This window comes from Amblyraja radiata, chromosome 3 (assembly GCF_010909765.2).
Source record: "Amblyraja radiata isolate CabotCenter1 chromosome 3, sAmbRad1.1.pri, whole genome shotgun sequence".
NCBI lineage: Eukaryota > Metazoa > Chordata > Chondrichthyes > Rajiformes > Rajidae > Amblyraja > Amblyraja radiata.
The window spans coordinates 5,705,775-5,727,301 of record NC_045958.1 but is presented as its reverse complement, the minus strand read 5'-3'; the positions used below and the strand labels follow the sequence as shown (position 1 = coordinate 5,727,301).

The 21,527-nt window shown below is 42.5% G+C and overlaps 1 long non-coding RNA gene across 1 annotated transcript; it reads left to right on the top strand.

Annotated features, from left to right (window-relative positions):
• Positions 1 to 13,103: 13,103 nt before the first annotated feature.
• LOC116970763 lies at positions 13,104 to 20,933 on the top strand. Its single transcript, XR_004411305.1, has 3 exons — positions 13,104 to 13,114; positions 16,905 to 16,906; positions 20,820 to 20,933. It is a non-coding gene; the product is annotated as an uncharacterized LOC116970763 (long non-coding RNA).
• The last annotated feature ends 594 nt before the right edge of the window (positions 20,934 to 21,527 follow it).

The window sequence follows — 21,527 nt, the reverse complement described above, 5'->3', positions numbered from 1 at the left end:
ATTGATAATATTAGTAATGTAGGAATGATATACATGAAATGTTTTTAATATGATATGTACCTGCCTCTAATAAAAAGATTATTAAAAAAAAAAAGAGTTAAGAATTTTAAATATAAAATATCTGGGCCAATGATTAAGCGATACATATGAAATTCCATATGTCCAAAGCAAATGTAAAAAAAAAACAAAATTACTTTTAATATATGAATTAGCAATCAACGGATGAATGTAAAAACAAAACATCTTTATTTTAAAATGATTTCTATCTATTTTTTCATTATGATTGGAAACAAATGAGCAAAGCATCTTGCTTTTTTTTAAACTGATATCAAAATGTGTTTCAGCCATGTCCAAATAAATCTGAAATGTAGAATTCATAACAGGGGACAGAATGGGTTGGCACCAACTCTCAAAACGAGGAAGTTCAGCACTGAGCTTCAAATAAGCTGGAAAAAAAATTATCTAAATGATGCACGAGGGAAGAGGTTCTGAAATTTGCTTACAGTCTGCAGCTTTGCACTGTAGAATTTTCAATATGGCTGGCAGTAAACCCATGAAAGCTGATTATTTGTGCAGTTTTATAACAGCATGGGTTTTTGAAGGCAAACACTGCAATGCAATAATGTCCAAAATATCTTGCTGCGGCCATTACGCTTTGAAATCGCAGGCTTCATCATTTAGCAAACAATCATATTTTCTTTGTTGCCTCGGAGAAGGTTTTATTTTAACTCAATAACATACGTTGCTTGAGAGGATCCATAACACTTTTGAGAGAAATGAATATTCTAACAAGCTCTTTTTGTGAATGCAATCTCGGATTGCCATGGCAGAGAAGGCTATGGACCAAGCGCTGATAAATGGAATTCATGTAGATGGCATGGTTTTGTGGGCCAAAGGGCTCTGTGGCTCCATGGCTCAATTAAGATGACTGTAACATTGTAAAATGATGCAAGATAGACAAGTGCTGGCAGGGTCGGCAACACAGGGGCAAAATTCAATGGACCCTGGAAGCCGGGATGGTGATGGTGATTTTCAACATGAAAATTATTACAGTCCCCATGGGAAAATTGGATGCACTATTTCAGAATTCGAGTTAATTTGTTAGTTCAGAGACGATGTAAAGACTTTGACCTGGGTTTTACAACTGAAGAACGATTCCCACAAGGATACTTAAGCATGGCTGTCATCTTCCGTGATGTTGTTTCCTTGTATTTGTTAGTTCTAGGGAACATTATGCATCCAGCAGTATCAGCATTGAGGATTTCTCAGATGGCATAACCAGAAGAAAAATAAAACACAAGCTTAACTTTTGTGAGAAACAAAATAAATATTGGAACATACTAATGATTGCCGCAGAAATTGAAATATTATAACAAAGTATAGTTTATATATATAGACTTTTAAAAATACGTGATTCTTTAAATATACATTTGAAAGACAACATAGGCATATAAAAAGGTTGTTAGGCAGTAATTATGGCTTAGTATGCCAATAAAAACACTTCCACCTACAGAAACAAAACTTAATATTTCTTTGTTTCAAATCAATGGCATTATCGTCAGATTGATTTCTAAAAATTGCAGAACCTGTGGAGGTTAAATAAAAATCACTTACATTAATTGGGCATTCTGGAATGTTCTTGTTAGTTACAAAGAACTTTGACATTTTTACCTTCCTCTCAATTACAAATTCCAGTCCAAAATTAATTATAGAGACAAAGACGTGCAGATGGTGGTTTATACCAAAGATAGACACAAAGCATTAGAGTAACTCAGCGGGTCAGGCAGCATCTCTGGAAAAAAAGGATGGGTGACATTTCGGGTCGGGACCCTTCTTCAGACTTAATTATATTGTTCATGACAAAATGGGATAAATAACTGTTGTAGATCTTTGCTATGATGTTTATTTTGTCTGTTTTTTCAATGCAGTCAACTTAACATTTCACCTGCCCTTCGCAATTGTTACCATGGGCATTAGAATTACAATATTTGAAATTTAGGAATTATGAATGCTACTCCTGTGCTTAAGTCCTGTGCTTAAGACAGAAGCCAAAGGAAGGCAACAACCAAATAGGCTAATGTATAGTCCTTAGCTGAAGCATGTGAAGGGTGTATTAGATAAGTGATGGGATAGATTCAGGTCATCAAAAGGAACCCAGTGCAGAATATGAAGGTGGCAGCTCATCACTAAGATAATGAATGGGCTGACTGTAACTTTTGAAGATGAATGATCTGAAGAAATCATAGTCTCAATATGAATCAAAGTTGTACTTAAAATTCAATTATAACTTATACAACTGTAGTAAGCATGATCAGGTCATTAGTGCAGTTAGTAGATATGCTCCCTCACAGTTCCAGATCCCCATGTTCCGTCTTAGACAATAGACAATAGACAATAGGTGCAGGAGTAGGCCGTTCAGCCCTTCGAGCCAGCACCGCCATTCAATGTGATCATGGCTGATCATCCACAATCAGTACCCCGTTCCTGCCTTCTCCCATTATCCCCTGACTCTGCTATCTTTAAGAGCCCTATCTAGCTCTCTCTTGAAAGTATCCAGAGAACCGGCCTCCACCGCCCTCTGAGGCAGAGAATTCCACAGACTCACAACTCTCTGTGTGAAAAAGTGTTTCCTTGTCTCCGTTCTAAATGGTTTACCCCTTATTCTTAAACTTGAAAAGTTGAAAACTGAAACAGGAAAAATGTTCCCAATGTTGCGCGAGTCCAGAACCAGGGGCCACAGTCTTAGAATAAAGGGGAGGTCATTTAAGACTGAGAAAAAAAAATCTCACTCAGAGAGTTGTGAATTTATGGAATTCCCTGCCACAGAGGGCAGTGGAGGCCAAGTCACTGGATGGATTTAAGAGAGAGTTAGATAGAGCTCTAGGGGCTAGTGGAGTCAATGGATATAGGGAGAAGGCAGGCACGGGTTATTGATAGGGGACGATCAGCCATGATCACAATGAATGGCGGTGCTGGCTCGAAGGGCCGAATGGCCTCCTACTGTGCCTAGTTTCTATGTTTCTATGTCTATCTATGTTTGATCTCAGTGCTGACTGTGTGAGATTTGCAGGCTGCCCTTGTGACTGCATCGGTTTCTCCCAGTTTCTTCGGTTTCCTCCCATATACCCTAAAAAATTAGGCTTGTAGATTAATCAACCACTGTAAATTTGCCCCCTAGTGTATACACGAGTGGTAGAATCTAGGGGATGGTTGATGGAAATGCAGGGAAAATAAAATGGATTAGGGTACGATTATTGTTAAAATGGATTCTTGACGGTAGGCAGAGGCTAGGAATCGCTCCAAGATTCTATGACTCTATGAATGACCACATTTAACAAAATGTCAGAAATGGGGACACGAAAACATTTCTTAGCTACCTATTCCAGCATCTCAAACTCTCCCACCATTTTTTCAAATAATCCCAGTCCTCCCTTCTACATACTTTTAACATTGAGTAGAGACATTATTTCTCATATAGCAGTCAGGAATTTTCATTGAAGTTCTTTGGTCGTGTGTGTTTGATATTCAGTGTTTTTTGTACTGGCATCTCAAAAAGGTTAAACATCCCATTATTTTGTTTACCAGCCACGTGACATGTATGTTTATTAAAGAGGTGTACTGACACCCTTTTGTCTACCAAAAAGGCACTCATGCTATTGAAGTATTAACCTTGGTACATCTTTCTCAACCACTTTAATACCTCTTTTATGAGATGGTGTTACTCAAGCTTTGCTGTAATTTATTTGTAAAGCTATCCACGTTATGTTTGGACTTGATGCATGTGTCTGGAAGTTTTCAATGCATATACCTTCCAGTAGTATAAATCAGATACATACCAAATATGGTGTGGGTAGTAGTACATAGGCTCGTTCTGAATGCTAGCATATTCAGAACCCAAGGCGCAAGCAGCCATTCCTTCCCAGCAAAATGAAATTCACTTTTTAACTTATTTACAAGGTCATCTAGTATTGCATAAAGTACCAATGAGGAAAATGGGACTCAAAGTTCTCCTACATTGAATCAAACACTAAGCTCTGTGGAAAACATTTTCCAAGGGCACAGGCCTTGTTCTAAGCAATGTGAACGCTATTTACTCCTTCCATCTCTTTGGGTTTAATGTTCATTTCTGAGTTTCTCCTAAACCTTATTCCTACTTCCTGGAAGTGTTTTGATGCCAATTGATATGAATCATGGTGATGTCACCATATTTAGAGTGCCTACAATACGTCAAGCTTACCATAATTTAAAATTATTTATTTGTCAGCCATCAAATATTTCAGGCATTTTGAAATAAAGATTTAATTTACCTGCCTGGCTAGCAACGTTCCATCTGCTCCTTGCTCTGGATGTACTTTGTAATCAGCCTGAAGAAGGTAACACTGGGGCCAGAGATTTGCACTTCACATGTAAAACTTTTAACTATTAAGGGTTTTGTAATGCAATTCAGAGCTTTCCTCTCCAAGAATGTTATCTTCAGTGTCTGCTTGTACCTAAATTTCAGCATTGGAATGCTTGCTGTACTATAATACCAAAGTTGAAGCACAAATATTCCCTTCAGTGATCAAAGTTATGCTGTAGCAAGTTGGTGTTCTCTTAGTGCTTCAGCTACCATTGAATTTTATTTCCACAATAATTATTATCTTAAAGATAGACACAAAAAGGTGGAATAACTCAGCGGGACAGGCAGCATCTCTGCAGAGAAGGAATGGGTGTTAAAGACAGAACTGCAGATGCTGGAAAATCGAAGGTACACAAAAATGCTGGAGAAACTCAGCGGGTGCAGCAGCATCCATGGAGCGAAGGAGATAGGCAACGTTTCGGGTCGAAACCCTTCTTCAGACTGATAGGGGGTGGGGTGGGCGGGGAGAAGAAAGGAAAAAGGAGGAGGAGGAGCCCGAGGGCTGAGGGAGAGATAGGAAGGGGAGGAGACAGCAAGGGTTAACGGAATTGTGAGAATTCAATGTTCATGCCACCAGGATGCAGACTACCCAAGCGGAATATGAGGAGCTGTTCCTCCAATTTCCGGTGTTGCTCACTCTGGCCGTGGAGGAGGCCCAGGACAGAGAGGTCGGATACGGAGTGGGAGGGGGAGTTGAAGTGCTGAGCCACTGGGAGGTCAGGTTGGTTATTGCGGACCGAGCGGAGGTGTTCGGCGAAACGATCGGCAAGCCTACGCTTGGTCTCACCGATATCGATCAGCTGACATCTAGAGCAGTGGATGCAATAGATGAGGTTGGAGGAATGGGTGACGTTTCGGGTCAAGATGCTTAGTCTTGATGGACCGAATGGCGTAATTCTGCTCCGAGAACTTATGAACTTAAGAGCTTAAGATAATAATTATGTGTAGGATGGAACTGCAGATGCTGGTTTAAACCGAAGATAGACACAAAAAGCTGGAGCAACTCAGCGGGACAGGCAACATCTCTGGAGAGAAGGAATGGGTGTCGTTTTGGCTCTCGACCCAAAATCATTCCTGCTATCATTCTCGTAAACATCCTCTGCAGCGTCTTTGGTTTAACCTACAAAGTAATTGTAATTTACCACTACAGTTGCACTTGCTGCTAATGGCGGAACCATATGGATAAGTGGAAATACTATCTAAACTGCCTTCTTTTTTATTTCAGGTTGATCAAAACAAAGGGTACTGGGCACGGCAATTCTGCAACTCCACGTCTGTCTCCAGCAGATAAACCAAAACTCTGAGGAAGGGTCCTGACCCCAAACCTCACTTATCTATGTTCTTCAAATGTGCTGCTTGATCCATTGTGTTACTCCAGCACTTTGTGTTCCATGCAAGATTCCAGCATCTGCAGTTCCTTGCATCTCCAACCAAAACTCTTACAGAGTAAACAGAAACATTGGAACCATGGAAGTTAAGAGACTGAAGAAAACCCAGCCACCTTACTATGCACTTGACAAGAGTGATTGGTCTTTCAGTAAACCTCAAGGGAGCACACCACGATGGATTGACTTTGAAATGCAGAGTTTTGCTTTTGCTACATTTAAATTGCATTGCAACCTGTTGAAACACGATGACTGTGATAATGTGGAACCCATGTTTATGTGGTGATTTGGTTACAGACTCGTTGAGCCATAGAGTCTTAGGGTCATACAGCACAGAAATAGGTACTTCAGCCCAACTTGTCCATGCTGAGCAAAACGCCCCATCTACGCAAGTCCCACCTGCCCACATTTGGCCCATATTCCTCTACATGGTTCCTATACAAATTTATTTTAAATGGTGTCATAGTACCTGCCACAACTGCCTGCCTCCTCTGGCAGCTCATCCCATTTACCCAACACCCTCTCTATGAAAAGGTTGCTCCTCAGATTCCTATTAAATCTTTCCCCACTCACCTTAAGCCTTTGTCGTCTAGTTCTCGTTACCCTAGTCTGGATAAAAGATATTGCGCATTCACCCTATTTATTTCCCTCATGATTTTAGACACATCTATAAGAATTCCCTCTCATCCTCCTGCACTCCAAGGAATAACATTATTGCCTGTCCAACCTTCTCCTCTAGCCTAACCCTCGAGTCCTGGCAACATCCTTGAAAATCTCCTCTGCATTATTTCCAGCTTGAATAGCAGGGTGATTAAAACTGAACATGACACTACAAAGGCCTCACCAACATCTGTAAAATATCACCCCAACTTCTGTGCTCAGTACCGTGACTGATGAAGGCCAATGTACTGAAAGCCATCTTGACCACACTATCTACCTGTGACAACACTTACAAGGAGCTATGTACGTACACTCATACATGCTCTTCTACACAACACTCCCCATGGCCCTGCCATTCACTGTGAAGGTCCTATCCTGGCTTCATTTCCCAAATTCCAACACTCATTTATCTGCATTAAACTCCATTAGCCATTCCCCAATCCACTCGCCCAACTGATCAAGATCCGTTTTTGATGACTACCTTCACTATCTACAATACCACCACTTTACTAAACATGCCTTGTATATTCCCATCCAAATCGTTGATATAAACTACAAACATCAGTGGGTCCTGCACCGATCTCTGAGGCACACCACTAGTCACAAGCCTCCAGTCTGAAAAACAATTTTCCATCATCATTCATCACACACACACACACACACACACACACACACACACACACACACACACACACACACACACACACACACACACACACACACACACACACACACACACACACACACACACATTCACACACACTGAGTCACACACCATATATATGACAGTAAACTTTCTTGAATCTACTCACACGGCCTCTCCATTGTGGGGCTTCCGCAGTCAGCGGCACTTCCGCAATCAGCATGACCTCTGCACTTACTGGAAATTACGCAATCAGTGTGACCTCTGCACTCACCGGAAATTACGCATACAGAGTGACCTGCCACTAAGCGGAAGTCACGAAATGAGTGGGACTTTTGGACTAAACACATTCAGACCTAATAAAGCATTTATTCCTTCCAACAGTTGGACCTAATAAAGCATTTATTCCTTCCAAACACAGTCGGACCTAATAAAGCATTTATTCCTTCCAAACACAGTCGGACCTAATAAAGCATTGCAGTTTCAAGCACAGGCAGGGCAGCAGGGCAAACAACTCATGGCATTGTAATTTCATTTCATTTCATTTCCAATTAAGACTTGCACTTTCAAGCACAGGCAGGGCAGCAGGCCAAACAACTCATGGCATTGTCATTTCATTTCATTTCATTTCCAATTAAGAATTGCACTTTCAAGCACAGGCAGGGTAGCAGGCCAAACAACTCATGGCATTGTCATTTCATTTCATTTCCAATTAAGAATTGCACTTTCAAGCACAGGCAGGGCAGTAGGCCAAACAACTCATGGCATTGTCATTTAGGGCTAACAAATCATTTATTGCAAGTACATTGCAGACTCACAGTTCAGTTGATTCACAGTTTAGAATGGCCTCTCCCTCGCAATCTTGTAGAGTGACTGACTCACGTCCAGGCATCTGGGGTTTTATAGTCCTGCCCCCCCAGAACCCCTCCGGAAGGGACGTTACCTTCATTGCGGTGATTGACAGGCGAGATGACCAATCAGCTGATCTCAAGGTTTGTTAAACACTCATAACTTTTTTTTGATCGATGGGAAAAATCCTCGGGGCTGGCTCCGCGGAGGAGGACTGTGAGTAAGATGGCCAAAAATCACAGCGATATAGGGCAGCGTTTTTTCTAAAATCAATATACAGAGCCGACAAGAAGTGGCCAAGTTGAGACTTTTAATTATATAGATATCTGTTGGAAGGTAACACATTTCCTGAATGAGGTGTATTCCTGTATAGCTGCAAACATATTTTCTGATATGAATTCTTGAATACAAATTCTTATTTTCAAGGAATGTGCCCCACTAAACTGGTTTGAAATGTGCACAGTTAAATCATGTAAAATCATGTAATCCCTCATCAGATTTTTAAAAGTTCCAAGAAAATTAAAAGTGGCTAATTTAGTGTTCACCACACAATATTCTGACTCTTATTTCTATCACTGATGTTAGATTGTTATTCTGTGGGTGGCCTCAGACTATCATTGACACTCTGACAATGTAACTAACATCTGCAATACAATCTCCAGGTACAAAATGTGTAAAAAGGCAGGCATCTCTCATAGTTGCCCATATCTTTTGCAGATAGGATGGAAGATGGTGATTTGACAAACCCTCAACTAGATCGCAAATATGTCTTTTAGGTATTCTAGCACAGGGACACTCAATGGGTGAAGCAGCATCTGTGGAGGCAAATGGATGGTTGATATTTCGATTCATGGCCCTTCATTTGGACTGAGAGCGTAGAGGGAAGATAACCAGTTTAAAGAGGTGAAAGAAAGGGGTGAGAAAGGGTAAGTAGTTGAATGATTAGTTTAATTGAGTTTAGAGGTACAGAGATACAGTGCTGAAACAGGCCTTTCGGCCCACTGAGTATGTGTTGACCAGCGATCCCCATTACACTTGTACACACTACACACGAGGGGATAAATTAAAATTTTTACCGAAACCAATTAATCGACAAACCTGTACATGTAGGGAAAACCCATGCGGTCACGGAGAGAACGTACAAACTCCGTATGGACAGAACTGGTTGTCAGGATCAAACCCGCGTCTCTGGCACTATATGACAACAACTCTACCGCAGCGCCTCCGTGGAGCCCTGTGGAACCAGGTGAGGTGGGGAATGGTGAGAGGATGGAGCAAGGTAGATGGGGGGAAGGAAGGAAGAGACGAAGGTTAAGTGGAACCAGATAAGGGAGTGATGATTAGCAGATGGAACTATATAGGGGAGGGGATGGGAAGGGTAGGCCAGGGAAATAGAACCCCCAGGTGAATAGGTGGGTGGGTGATGGGCAGAGAGGAATGGCAAAGTCAAACAAAGGGATAGAGAACCCAGATGGACCATCAGGAGTGGGAAAGCAACACACAGAGGGTGAATTACCTGAAATTGGAATATTCTACATTCAAACCATTGGGTTGTATACTACGCCTGTGGTGCACTCTTCACATTTGCTTTTAGCCTTAACAAGGAAGTTTAGAAGGTTGAGGTCAGACATGGGAATGGGAAGGGAATTTGAAGTGGTCTGCAACTGGAGCGCAAGTTGACTGTTGTGGACAGGGCGCAACTGGTCTGTAAAGCAACCACTTAGTCTGTACTTGGTCTCAGCATGTGGAGGAGGCCTCATTAAGAGCACCGAATGCAATAGGCATGCTTGGAGGAGGGGCATATGAATGTCTTCTGTATCTTAAAGGAGTGTTTAGATCCCTGGATGGTGGTGAGGAAACTAGTGTAGTGGACAAGTGTTGCATCTCCGTCCTGAGGCTGCAGAGCAAAATGCCAGAGGACGGGAAGAAACATAGAAACATAGCAAATAGGTGCAGGAGTAGGCCATTTGGCCCTTCGAGCCTGCACCGCCATTCAATATGATCATGGCTGATCATCCAACTCAGTATCCTGTACCTGCCTTCTCTCCATACCCCCTGATCCCTTTAGCTACAAGGGCCAGAGCTTCATCAGCGGCGGCAAGGCGCTGGATACATCGCGGAACGGGTGAGGCCTTCCTGGGATCGCCGCTTGGAGCTCCGGAGTGCTGGGCCGCTGCTCCAACATCGCGGAGCTGTGGGTGCGGTGCTCCCAACGCGGGCGGCGCTGACTTTAACATCGCGGAGACTTGGGACCCTTTGCCGGGGGTCGCCAGCGCGAATCTCCGCCCAGCGCGGCCTGTGGACATCGGGAGCCGCGGACTCCGGTGGAATGTGGCTGACGAGGGGTTCCCAGCGAGGGGGCCTGAACATCGGGCCGTCCTTAGCGGCGACTGCGGGGTGCTCGGGAGGCCCCGACCACAGGTGAACATTGGGGAACATCTGCGAGTAGGTTGACTGGACTTTGGTTCCTTCTCTCACAGTGGGGAACGTTGGTGCCGTTGTGAGGATGTTTGTGTTGTGGACTACTCTGTTCTGTGTTTTGAGGGGGGTTTTTTGTATGACTGTAAGGGGAAAATAATTTTGTTGTCTCTTCATTGAAGACAATGACAATAAATTAAATCAAATCAAATCAAATTTTAAAAAAGGACAATTTTGAAGTCCCAGAGAGGAAAGGGCGACTGCATGCGGCGAGCGCGACCAAACCGGAAGCAGGGGCCGCGCGGAGGTCGTGTGAGTGACGTGACGTTCGAGCGAAGTCCACGGGAAGTTCGTGCGTGACGTACGTCGTCAAGATGCTGCGTATGGCATCAAGACGCTGCGCACGCCCGTCAAGGCGATGCGTACGGCCTCAATGTGGCTGCGGGCCGGCAGGCCGTTGCCGCGCGTAATTTTTGAACACGGTCAGTTTTTCGGAGCCCCGCGCGATGTTGGGACCAGCTCCGCACAACTCCATACGGCTCCGACTATCGAAGTGGGACCGGCCCCGCGAGGCCGTACGGCTCAAGCGACCATGTTAAGTCGCGCTTGCCGCATGGAGTCGCATGCTCATGGGACAGGCCCTGAACGCCTCAACTTGAGATCAGTTGTTGCAGAGATGGGGAAACTGAAAGGGATAGAATCCTAACAAGCGACAAAATGGGAGGTAGTGCTTAAGAAGGAACAACAGATGCTGGAAAAATCTGGTTTGGTTTCACAATAATGTCAAACCAATAATGGCAGTGATACAATAAAATGATACAATTTATTTGTTGTCATTTGAACCTCATTGAGGTTCAAACGGAATTTGGTTTCTGCAGTCATACAACACAATTTACACAAGCATCCATCACAGTGAATCTCCTCCTCACTGTGATGGAAGGCAAAGTCTTATCTCTCCCCTGCACTCCTCATTCTGCTCCCGATGTCAGAGTCAAAGCCCCAGGCGGGCGATGGTAAGTGTTCCGCGGCCATTAAAGCCGTGCCGGATGATGCAAGGCCGCGCTCCGGGTCTTGGTGTTGGAGCCCCCGGCGTGCGCCAGCAAGTCCTGCGGCCAATTCAAGCTGCGCCGGGCGATGTAAGGCCCCGCTCCAGGTAATTTTCAACCTCGCAACTCGGGCGGGAGAAGTCGCCGTTGCGGAGGCCCCGAAAAGCGGTCTCCCAGCAGGGACCCGCGGGCTCCCGGTGTCACTGTCCACCAGACCTGCAGTTGGAGCCTCCGAATCTCCAGGGTCGGGTCGCAGCAGCGCGCCACCACTGCTCCACCCGCTCCGAACTCGGCCAGCTCCGCGATGGTAAGTAGGTCCGCAGCTCCGCGACTGGAGCCCCAGGTCGTTCCGGTTGGAGGCTGCTCCACGGTGCTAGGCCCCAACGACAACGGAGACCCGACAGAGAAAAGGTCGGGTTCTCCGTGCAGGGGAAAGATTTTAAAAGTTTCCCCCACCCCCCGCCCCACGCACACATACCCAGATAAAAAAAAACACTTTTAACTACATTCAAACGAGACAAAAAAAATAAAATTAAAAAAAACATAAATAAAAAACGACAGACGGACTGCAGAGGCCGCTGCGACGTGAGTCGCGCCGCCCACCCATCTCAACCCAGTGTAGATCCAGAATCAGACTGAAGAAGGTTCTCGACTCGAAAAGTTGCCTACTCCTTTTCCCCAAAGATGCTGCCTCTCCTGCTGAGTTTCTCCAGCATTTTTTGTCTAAATGGGAGATAGTGTAAGGTTTTTGAAAAATCAAATGATTAGGTTTCTGTTGATTGCATGATAGTTCATGCAGATTGCCATTATCAATCTGCCGATGCACTCAGGGTATGGCAAGGTTTCTAAACTTTAGAAGCCTCATTCCAAATCTCTAAATATCTGTTGTCAAACCTATAAAGACCCATTAATTCCTACACTTTGCTTCCTGTCTGCCAACTAGTTCTCCATGGAGCAGATGACTTTTACAGATTTTGTTCTGTTATTTGATGTTATTCCAGGTGTCATGGGCTATACCTGTGTAATATAGATTCAAAGAGTTAATCATTCGACACATCTCAGTCATGCAACTGTGCTGCATGGAAACAGGTCCTTTGGCCCAATGCATGTCTGCCGAAACATCATACATATCTATAATAATCTCACTTTAGTTAAGAGATACACTGAGTGTGCAGTGACCAATCATCCACCATACACTTAGACAATAGACAATAGGTGCAGGAGTAGGCCATTTGGCCCTTCGAGCCAGCACCACCATTCAATGTGATCATGGCTGATCATCCACATTCAATTCCTGCCTTCTCCCCATATCCCCTGACCCCGCTATCTTTAAGAGCCCTATCTAGCTCTCTCTTGAAAGTATCCAGAGAACCTGCCTCCACCTCCCTCTGAGGCAGAGAATTCCACAGAGAATTCCACAGATTCTATCCTACACATAGAGACAATTTACCGAAGCCAATAAATCGATAAACCTCATGTCTTTGGAATGTGGGAGGAAACCAGAGCACCCAGTGAAAACCCACGCGGTCACAGGGAGAACGTACAAACTCTATACAGACAGCACCCATAGTCAGGATCAAGTCCGGGTCTCTGGCACTGTAAGGCAGCAACTCTAATGCTTTGCCACCGTGCCACCCCATTTGCCTTCATTTCTACATATCCTTCAATGTCTTGCCCATTCATGTATCTAACCAGATGTCTTTCCTGACATGTTGTGACCAGAAATGCATGTAATACTGAAAACACTGTGCAACTGCAAAGATTTTTGAAATATTTTTTTTCAGAATATTAGCATCATAAATGTCCCAGAGAATGTTTTCCTACAAGAATGGTTCCAAGACAATTAACAGTCTGAAGAAAGGTCTCAACCCGAAACGTCACCCATTCCTTCTCTCCGGAGGTGCTGCCTGTCCCGCTGAGTTACTCCACCATTCGATTCTGCATGTCTACCTTCGATTTAAACCAGCATCTGCAGTTCTTTCCTACACATGCAAGACAATTAACATTGATGATGGAAGCTTGTACTGATAGATATGGAATTGACATATATTCATTATGCATTACTTTCTGAACAATACCAGGACCATAACATTGATTATGTTGAACCAATGCTGATGTTGATAAAGGCCCCCTGAAACAAAATTGACATCCAATCTGTGCATTGTTTTCATTGATTGTCACTTTTAGCTTGGCCACAAAATAAATCATAATTTCTTTACTGTTTCTCTTATAACAATGTGCGGCTGTCCAATGCAAGCCTTTGCATTGATGAGAAATGATTTTGGTTTCACAATAATGTCAAACCAATAATGGCAGTGTAGATCTAGAATCAGAACCAACCTGACTCCAGTTCAAAGCAGAGAATCGATACAGGGACCAGCCTCAGATCCATTTCAACTTCAAAACAATCAGGGTTTCAATCCGTTAAGCACCTGGACACATTCCTGTATTCAAAAAGTGTGGATAGACACAAAATGCTGGAGCAACTCAGCGGGACAGGCAGCATCTCTGGAAAGAAGGAATGGGTGACGTTTCGGGTAGAGACCCTTCCGAAACGTCACCCATTTTTCTCTTCAGAAATGCTGCCTGTCCCGCTGAGTTACTCCAGCATTTTGTGTCTTTCTTTGGTTTAAACCAGCATCTGCAGTTCCTCCCTACACATTTCAGGAAGTGTGGAGATTACTCTTCCTAAATCAGTGTTTGTCTTACCGCACTGATTGGTAAAATTGTCAAAGTCAAAGTCAAAGTAGCCTTTATTTCGTTGCCTTGCAGTCCTACATATAGTAAAAATGACAAAAACACACAATAAACATAAATTAACATCCACCCCAGTGAGTTCACCAGGTACCTCCTCACTGTGATGGAAGGCAAAAGTCATAAGTCTTTGTCTCTGTCCTAGCCAACATCAGACATGAGCACAACTCTCTCCCAACCAGAGGTGGTTGAGTACATCAAAACCATTCAATGTAATATTTAGGCCTGGGTTTGCACCTTAGCTCCAACACTTTCCTTGGCCCCATCCCTGTGGGTACACATTTCTCCCACCACCCTAGTCATCCTGTTCCTTTCCCCTCCCAGTTGGGTAAACTGTTTGAACTGAAGGCAGATAAATCCCCAGGGCCTGATGGTCTGCAACCCAAAATACTTAAAGAGGTGGCCCGAGAAATCATTTTCCAATGTTCTCCGACTCTGGATCAGTTCCTATGGACTGGAGGGTAGCCAATGTAACTTCACTTTTTAAGAAAGGAGGGAGAGAGAAAACAGGGAATTATACACCAAGTCGCCTTACATCGGTAGTGGGGAAGTTGCTTGAGTCGATTATTAACGATGTGAAAGCAACGCATTTGGAAAGCAGTGACAGGATTGGTCATTGCTTTATGAAGGGGAAATCATGCTTGACTAATCTTCTGAAAAATTTTGACGATGTAACCATTAGAATGGATAAGGGAGAGTCAGTGGATGTGGTGTCTGGACTTTCAAAAAGCCTTTGACAAGGTCCCACACAAGAGATGAGTGTGCAAAATTAGAGCACATGGTATTGGGGGTAGGGTATTATCATCCATGGAGAACTAGTTGGCAGATAGGAAGCAAAGTGTAGGAATTAATGGGTCTTTATCAGAATGGCAGGCAGTGACTAGTGGGGTGCCACAGGGCTTGGTGCTGGGACCCCAGTTATTTACGATATATATTAACGATTTAGACGAGAGAATTAAATGTAACATCTCCAAGTTGGCGGATGACACAAAGCTGGGTGACAGTGTGAGCTGCGAGGAGGATGCTATGAGGCTGCAGGGTGACTTGGATAGGTTGGGTGAGTGGGCTGATGCATGGTAGATGCAGTATAATGTGGATAAATTTGAGGTTATCCACTTTGGTGGCAAGAACAAGAAGGCAAATTATTATCTGAATGGTGTCATATTAGGAAAAGGAGAGGCGCAACAAGACCTAGGTGGCCTTGTACATCAGTCACTGAAAGTAAGCATGCAGGTACAGCAGGCAGTGAAGAAAGCCAATGGCATTTTGGCCTTTATTGCGAGAGGATTTGAGTTTAGGAGCAAGGAGGTCCTAAGGCAATTGTATAGGGCCCTGGTGAGGTTGTGTGCAATTTTGGTCTCCTAATTTGAGGAAGGACATTATTGCTATTGAGGGAGTGCAGCGTAGGTTCACCAGGTTAAATCCTGGGATGGCGGGACTGACATATGATGAAAGAATAAGTCTACTGGGCTTGTATTCACTGGAATTTAGAAGGATGAGAGGAAATCATATCGGAACATATAAAATTCTTTGAGGGTTGGACAGACTAGATGCAGGAAAAATGTTCCTGATGTTGGGGGAGACCAGAACCAGGGGTCACAGTTTAAGAATAAAGGGTAGGTCATTTAGGACTGAGATGAGCAAAAACCTTTACACCCAGAGATATGTGAATCTGCGGAATTCACTGCTGTAGAAGGTAGTGGAGGCCAATTCACTGGATGCTTTCAAGAGATAGTTAGTTTTAGCTCTTAGGGCTAAATAAATCAAGGGATATGGGGAAAAGGCAGGTGCAGGGTACTGATTTTAGATGATCAGCCATGGTATTGAATGGCGGTGCTGGCTCGAAGGGCTGAATGGCCTACTCCTGCACCTATTTTTCTGTTTTCTCTTTCTATATTTCTATACACCCATCCCAGAGTCTCAAATTTCCCTTTTATTCACCCTCACTCCCCTGTCTCCTGTCTCCTTCCATCTCTATACCTTCTGCCAACTTTACATTTCATACCTCCTCTTCTTTCCATACATGACATTATTTTGTCTCTGTTTCACCTCTGGCATTTGTCACTTACTCTGGCCATCTCCAATCATCTTGCCCCCCCCCCCCCCCCCCAACCTCAATTTAACCCCACCTCTCACTTGCCAGGCGTTGCCCCACCCTCAGTCTCTTTCCAACTCTCTCCCACCCCAATCCCATTACTCCATCAGTCTGCTCTACAAAGGCTGCCTGACCCGCTGGTTTCCTCCATGTCTTTTCCATCTCAAGATTCCAGCATTAGCTGTTTCTCATACTTCCATTTTACACACGAAATGTCTGTGTTTCTGTCATTTAGACGGAAACTAGGAATCTCCGATAAGTCACACAATGCAAGGGGTGTGTTCTTGAATCCGACATGTCATGCTAAAATGCCCTATGAATGGTCACCCTCAGGTACTCATTACCCAAGTACATTTAAAAAAAACCCACCCATGCTGTGGCCCTTCACGACCAGGTCTTGAGGTTCATTTCATGTTTACAGCGCAATTCTAATGCCTTTTCAAGCGACTTTGCAATGACACGCAAAAATAGCCTTTTACGTGAAAAACTCATTATTTTGCGGCCCTTTTGTTAACGCTGGTGGGATATTTTATAGAGACTTTAGGGATTAAAAACGCGTTTTTATAAACTTCTCATACAGCTAGGATCACCACGTGATGTAGCCAATACTATGAGCAGCTTAGAACTAAAAATATATATAAATAACATTTGAAAGATGTTTTGTAGAATTTTATTTCAATTGCAATTATTTTCCAGAAGAAACTTGGTGACAATACGTGAAATGGGTTGTTTTATTACGCAAAATCACGCCATCGTGTGCAGACGCATTCCCCACAAGGGTAATCATTTCCTCTATGCTGACAAAATGGCATTTGCCAAGTACAAGTGTATGAAATTAAAGTGGATGCTACCATTTACATATCCGTTTCCAGTCAAAGAGAAAAAAAAACCGTTCAAGTATATATTATGCATATACCCAAGATTGCATTTATAGCTCACATTTGTGCTTCGCTCATTCTGTATAATGTTCTCTGACAGGATAGAATTGAACTCAAAGAGTCCTGCTGATGCTATATTCTTTCAATAATAAAGCGGCGGTCCTCTCGCCATTCGCTGAGTAGTGCAGTCACACAATATTACGGTGCCATGTCGGAAACAACATGGGAATTAATATGCAAATGATTTCAACTCGAATGGAAACGAGTGCGAGCGCTAATGAACACGGGAGCCCGGTTGTTGATGCCTCCATGTGATCATTCTTTCTAAACATTTTAATAATGCACAGGGTTTCTTTCACTGAAGGCGCAGTGTTACTTAAAACAAAATGTTTCATCCCGTTTCCATCGCACCCCACCGAATTCACACTGAAAGCCGACACAAATAAACGACCAGCCACCCTCAGCCTCAGATTGTGAAGGTCGCTATTGTAAACGTGACAACTGGATATAGAAGCTTATTAATAAATCAGCAACTTCGCAGGGTTTTAAGACTCAGGTAGACCTGTTCTGTTTACGTAAATGAAATACATATTGGGCGCTATCACCTCAAGATCCGGTGAATATTCACATGATGAGTGTTCTGCGAATTCAGCGTGGCATTGAAATTTGTTCCAAATCACCAATAAAGAGAGACAGACCTTCGACAAAAACAGTATGAAAATGCAGACTCCCCAAAGTCCTGTCACCTTGACCTACTTGAAACCAAGTGAACTATGTGTAAAGTTGACAAGTCTCAGAAGATACACATTTGAGTTTCGAGGGAATGGTGATAACATCTTCCATGGGGAGATGTTGTTGGCAAATAACTTCTGTTCAAACAAAGTTGGAGATTTTTTTTAAATGTTTCTATTTTAGCACTTTTAAATATAAACCTGGTTCTGACTTCGAATGACCAGGTGGCTCGCTAGAAACCAGAAGCAGGTTTCATGAAGGTTTTTAAGAATTCTGTAGTTAATCCTAACAAAATATTTTTATCAATTGACCTCTCCATATGCTAACCCAACACAGCTCTTTTTGACATAACTGCAATTAATACAATGTCTCAAATAAAAAGAAACTCGGTTTATATACTACATCATAACATGCGTGGAATCGTAGCTACAGAAGATAAATAACCCCGTTGGTAGGCCATATGGTTAATAAGCACCCACATTTAAAAAAAAAAAAGACAAACTCTAAATCTTTCGATATTTAGAAGGGTGACATTTTTTTCCTCAGAAATAAAAGTCCTCAAACGTCTGTATACATTTTCTTCTTCGGTAAAATGTGTGAAGTCACTATCTTCATCTGGAGCTGCGATTCCAAGATTAATTGTAGATGGCAATTAAAACACAACGCCGGGTAACTCAAAAATGTTGTACTTAGTTTGACGGAGTCTGAATGGCATTTTTGCTCTCTCTAACTAATCCATTGCAATTAGTTATAAATTTAACATAATCTGGGGTGCGTGTTGATAATTAATCTATCCCATCAGAAGTGATTTAATGCAGTGATAGCAGACGCGAAAATTTTAAAATTAAATGATGAGTTTAAAAAAAACGCTCTTTTCCTTATTAAGCAGTCTTACTAGAGCGTTTGGTATTTTATAATTTAGATACAAAGTTGTGCTTGGAGCATTTTTAAAATATCAGATTTACAAGCTTTTCCCTATAATCTTTTAAGGCAACATGGACGTGGGTTATTAATAATTTACCGTTGGTTTTGATGAAGTAGTTTGGCCTGAGCACCATTTAGTATCAACCAAATACACCCTAACCCACACGTCCCCTCATTACTCTTATTTATATCCACATCATCTTTCATAACGTGTATTCCAAAAATACTTTCTGTACAAAACAGATCAGTTTTGCTGAAAATGAAGTATAGTTTTCTTCGCAGATTTACCACTTACACATTGCGGCGCATGTATTAAGGAATAACTTTTCTTTGTTTAGTGTCTACTCAAAATAAAACAGACTAACTTATTTTCCACTCACATCGATCAATCAAATAGAAGAACTGGTGTCAATGTACTAACCACCCAAAGACCTTGATAGACCCACAATAAAACATAAGGAAAACAGCTGATCCACAAAGGGCCAGTCTAGACGAAGCCTCATCAGTCTCGCCAATTTTTTCTTGTCATTCCCATAGGGATTGTAATATAATTGTTCTGATGTCTATGTTCATTACCAGAGCTAAATACCATTCGGAATGCATCTGAGTGGCAAAAAAACCCCACTGACTACAGCAATTTAAGGCTGATTGCAGTGCGCCACAAACGATAAACACCTTGCCAAAATTCAAACCATTCAAAGGTCTTTCTTTTTTGTGCTTGATTTAGCAGAATTGCATTTCTAAATTTCCTGTTCCTCATTTCCCCAAAGGTTTAACCAAGGACGATAGCGCATTAAAAAAAACATAGATTTCTTTAGAGATTCATTTTCGAGTCACACAACGGACGGTACATTAACGCAATTGACATTTTATCCACTCAAGATTTAGATATAATGCTAAAGAAGGCCACAGTATGCAAGGCAGGACTGGTTTAAGTTTAATTTCGGGCAGTTCGTCCGATGAACAAGCAAAACGGCGGACAACGCTTGTTTGTGCGAGCATCGATACATTATGAAACTTTTCTGAGGATAATCAGCCAAAGTCCGAGGTGCCAGATTTTGCTCATTCAACAATCAGCCATAAGAAAGTTATTGAAAGTTGTTAGTGGGCGGAGCGAGGGGGGGCGGGAGTGGCGGTGGCGAAGAAGTGGTGTTCTGTACAATATTTTAGTAATAGTCACTTTGGAGATTGCACGTCTAACGTCAAAAATGAAAAACGTTAAATATCCAAATGGGAAATCGGTATAAATGCCAAATACTGACAATATTCACTGAGTTTATAGACTTCTCCAACATTATTTTCGCCCTGCTCTCACTTTCTTCCGCGAAATTCAATGGTCTGCATCCCAAATGAAAACGTTTATAATATTTACCCCAAAGAACTAACCACATATTTTTTTAAAGGGCTTCAAAATTGTTGATAGCTTAGCAACTCTGAACGCAAATTTAAGGGTGTTTTTAAAAAAAAATTTGATTAAAAGTGTTAAATCTTAACCAAGTACAATAGGCTTTAGTTCCCATCAGAATGTGGCCAACCTCCAGGCAGGCGTTTGGAACTTTTTTGTTTCACACTGTATGGACATTAAATCCACTGTGGGATAACTTTCGGAACACTGGAGTCATTTTGAAAGGGACAGTTTTGAGTTGTGGACTTGCAGCTGCTTCATTCAAATTGCGTGTATTTTTTTTTTTTGGAAGGGAGTAGGATGAAGAGCAGTCTGTGAATGCTTTCAAATGAGAGATGAGGCATATTGAAAACTATATTAAATTACCCTGATTAACAATTTAGCCACGAACATGGGAGGTTTGCGCTCTTTATACCCAGGACTGGGGACTATTCATGCCAGCAGCTAAGAGGTCGAAAGGTTTCTGAAGTTCACAGGCTCGCTCTTTTGTTATGCTAACAGACAATATAGAATCAGCTGCTCAGTGGACCGTGAAATATAAATGATTCCTTGAGAACTTCGAATAACATGTCAGGCTGTCCTGAAATACCAATGTTGTCCCCTCAGTTTTGTCAGACTCTTGTACATGCAGTCCCATAGAAAACCTAATTAAAAATAACCCGAATTTGTGGTGGAATAATTATTTGAGAAGATGTCAAATATGTTCTAGCTTGTTTATGAAGCTTTTTTTAATTTATTTTTTAAATCACAACACAAAGCCAAGTCTCCAAGTCTCCATCGGTTGGAAGTTTTCAAAAGGGGTCGATGATTTGAAATTGGTGTCAGGTTTCTCATCACAAACAGTTAACAGCGAACTGCAGGATGCTAGGGTATCTATAACGAACCACCAAGTGATTCACTGCAAAACTGATAGTCAGACTCACAACTTCAGCATAAAAAATAAATTGCGGGGACCCAGCTCGCAGTCATCCTATCTGTAAAGGAATCTCATAAATACCGGGAAAGAAAGATTGCGCCTTTGTCCCATTGCTACTATTTCTTTTGCGAGTACCAACCCCACCCCCCTCTCAACAACACCCCGACCTCAAAAAATATCGGCAACGCAGTCCAACAATGTCCAGACGTTATGAAGTTTGTTGCAAAATCCCATTTAGATTCAACCTTTCTGAGATTCGCAGATGTCGATAGAGATTTGGCTATGCTTGTGCATTCAATAATTCGGTAATGTTCCCGCAGAAAAGTGGAATTCAGTGACCATCTATGATAATAACGGATAAACAAATAAAGTTACCCTCAAAAAGAAAATGAAGGGGGGGCAAGGTCCATTATTATATGTAGG